Source organism: Sinocyclocheilus rhinocerous, unplaced genomic scaffold, assembly GCF_001515625.1.
Source record: "Sinocyclocheilus rhinocerous isolate Xijiao unplaced genomic scaffold, SAMN03320098_v1.1 scaffold1474, whole genome shotgun sequence".
Lineage (NCBI taxonomy): Eukaryota > Metazoa > Chordata > Actinopteri > Cypriniformes > Cyprinidae > Sinocyclocheilus > Sinocyclocheilus rhinocerous.
Genome location: NW_015655412.1, coordinates 89,395 through 92,909, shown reverse-complemented (window position 1 = coordinate 92,909; position 3,515 = coordinate 89,395). Strand labels below are relative to the sequence as shown.

The 3,515-nt window shown below is 40.4% G+C and overlaps 1 pseudogene; it reads left to right on the top strand.

Moving 5' to 3' along the window:
• LOC107718260 (acylamino-acid-releasing enzyme-like) overlaps positions 1–3,515 on the top strand; it is a 31,589-nt pseudogene that overhangs the window by 23,037 nt on the left and 5,037 nt on the right.

Sequence of the window (3,515 nt, the reverse complement as noted above, 5' to 3'; positions counted from 1 at the left end):
CATGTCGTTCCAAACCAGTAAGACCTTCGTTCATCTTCGGAACACAAAATAAGATAATTTTGATGAAATCCAAGAACTTTCTGACCCTCCCATAGACAGTAATGCAACTGTAATGTTCCCAGCTCCAGAAACATAGCAAGGACATCGGTAAAATAGTCCATGTGACATCAGTGGTTCGAACGTAATTGTACTAAGCTACGAGAATACTTTTTGTGCACAAAGAAAACAATAATAACATATTTTATTCAACAATTCTTCTCCCCGAGTCACCATCTTCCACCATTTTGGAGCGTACCCCAGAACGTAATTGCGTGCATGCTAAGCCTAAACTACGCTGATTACGTTTATGGGGTACTCTCCAAAAAGACGGTAACTTGGGGAGAAGAATAAAATACAATTAAAAATAAAATCATATAAAAATATGAGATTCAAAAGTAATTTAGTTTGTCTTAAAATAATATTTTTTACACCTCTTACACCTCTAACAGAATCGTGTTGGGTCCATTCGTCATCTGCAGTATGAGCTGGGAAAGGTGTTGTGTGACGTCAGTTCCTGTGCTGGTCTTGTAATTGCTGGGTATGCTTTACTGAGGCACATATGATTAATAAGCTATATGCTATCCGAACACTACAGATCACATAGTCATTGTGTGTGTCTGTTCTGTACAGCTACACCTCTGGTGATGTCCGTCTATGGGACACGCTTCACTGGGACAAAGCTTACCTGCACCCCACACATTTCATCAGAGATGAAACCCCTGCACCTTATGTTAGTCACGTACGCGTCAATAAGACCGTAGCCACAGCCGCTTATGAGAATGGTAAGAGATTTGTAGGGGGTGGGTAACAATACTTTACTTTTTTTTTTTTTTTTTGCTAAATGGATCTGAAAGATTTTTATTTCCTGATGTAGTTAGCAACATTTTATTCCCAGTGTGTTTTGGTTGTCAGGTATTATAATAAGGTACATGTAATCAGATGATGTGTTCTGCAGCGGGACCTCAGGCGGATATCAGCTGGCAGACGTTAAACTTCAGCCCACCACCTGAGGAGGACAACAGCCAATACCGTAAGATCTGAGTGACAGTGCATATATGTGCTGATATTTACTCCAACATGATTGTGTGTTATTGCGTTTCGGATACAGTGTTGCAAGTTACTTTTGTTCTGCCAAACTAAAATGCTTCCAAATAAATTTGATCGGTTGTCCCAACAAACCTCCTAGTTCTGCTAGACTAAGCACTCTTGGAATGCCGTACATGTTGTCAAATTCACAGTTGTATGTGTTTGTTCTCATTTTGCACTTAACAGTGTGTCTGTATGTTATAAAGTGTCAAAAGTCATTTTGCATGAAAAAAAAATAACTCTGTTCTTCATTAGCTGGTTTGGACTTTAATGCGATTCTACTGAAACCAAAGGAAATGACAGCAGGAAGCAAACTACCTCTCATTGTCATGCCACACGGTCTGTTCTTTAGTATCCTTAATAACAATGTAAAACGATATAATAAATACATACAACGTCAGTATCTTGTTTTGCTGATCTCTGTTTTGGCTCTGTGTGTCTGTCAGGCGGCCCTCATTCAGTGCTGGTGTCAGAGTGGTTCTTGTCCACAGCAGTTCTGTGTAAGATGGGCTTCTGCGTCCTGCTTGGTGAGGAACAGTTACAGTGTTTACCCTACACACCTCAAGTCTGTCCATCAGACACATGATTTGGCTTTTATATAGTGATAAAACATTTCACTTGAAATTAATAATAACATATTTTGTAGGAAAACACACACATACACACACAGGTTTGTTTTTGTGAAAAGTGGGGACATCCCATAGGCGTAATGGTTTTTATACTGTACAGACCGTATATTCTATTGCCCTTCACCAACCCTACACCTAAACCTACCCCTCACAGGAAACTTTGTGCTATTTCAGATTTTCAGTACACTCCATTCTGTGTGATTTATATGTGTTTTGAAAAGTGGGGACATGGGGTAATGTCCTGAAAAGTCACCTTCTCCTTGTAATACCTATGTCATACCCTTGTCATTATACAAATTTATGTCCTAATTTGTCACAAAAGCGCGCACACACACACACACACACTCCAATGCTGATATTTAATCTTTAGATGTTTCCAGGTGTATGACTAGTTTTCTTTTCAAGACATTATAAGAAGTGTTTTGTTTTGTTGGGAAACTCCTGGAGATTCTGTTTTGAGAAGATCTGTTAGATCTGAAAATTGGTATTTGGTTTGTTGTTGTTTTTTTATTTGGAAAAGGCTCAGAATCTGGGTGAGTAGACGACGCTCACAACAGAGACGACTGAACATTAACATCTCATTGGAGACAAGGGAGTTGGGGGCATTTCACTCAGTTTAAAAATATGGCCTTATGACAACAAAAAATGTCCATAAAAGCTTGACACGTGCTCCCTCTGTGATCCGCTCTGCACTGAAACAATTCTCTTGCTCACTCCACGTGTGATTTTGAAAACATCCTAGAGAATGCAATTTATAAACTTTAGTGACGATGTGACACTGCCTCGATTGTGCAAGTGACAATTCCTGTGTCGTGCGTGCAGTGTGCAGCTGGCTTATAGACAGACGCGATGTGGTGATTTGAAGACATTTGCGTATTTTGAGAGAGAGTGCGCGCGGTGATTCACGAAATTACGTCTCACACAAGGTTTTCAAATTACTTTATAAGTTATTTAATTAAGACATATGTAGGTGAGTACCTCTCCTTCAGCATTATAATTATTTCACCCGTGCTGGACAGAGACTGAGACGGTGCCGCTGCATGTCGAGCAAAACCTCTCACGTCAGCGTCATCAGCTTGAGATCGTTTTTTTGAGATCGGCCTTTTTAGAGACCGCCGATCAATCATCCCAACGTGATTATCGGCCGATAGTGATCGGTAGCCGATCAGTCGGAGCACCCCTAGTAGTATGTAACCACAGTGTAAGTACACATTGGTAAATAGTATCTACAGCTGTAATATTTCTGTAACTACACATATGTAACAACCCACTGAATGGTATGTGTAAATACAAATGTGTAACAGGACATTGGTAACAGCACTTTTTGGTAAAGAAAGTACAAATGTGTAACAAGACTAACAGCACTTTTTGGTAAAGAAAGTTGCACTTTATATTAAGTAAACAATTCCTATGGATTTACCATGTGATTACTCTGATGTTACACAGCAGCGGCCAGTAAGTTAGGCTTTACATATAAATTGTGGTTGGTGTCCAGAATGTTACACTTTATATTAAGTATTACACTGGTATTACAGTGGTGCACCAACTTAAGATCCAACTCATCCAACTCCTCCCACTTTACATATCCCTAAACCTACCCATCTCCACCCCCTGGATCCCATTTCCACCCCTAAACCTACCCATCTCCACCCCCTGGATCCCATTTCCACCCCTAAACCTACCCATCTCCACCCCCTGGATCCCATTTCCACCCCTAAACCTACCCATCTCCACCCCCTGGATCCCATTTCCACCCCTAAA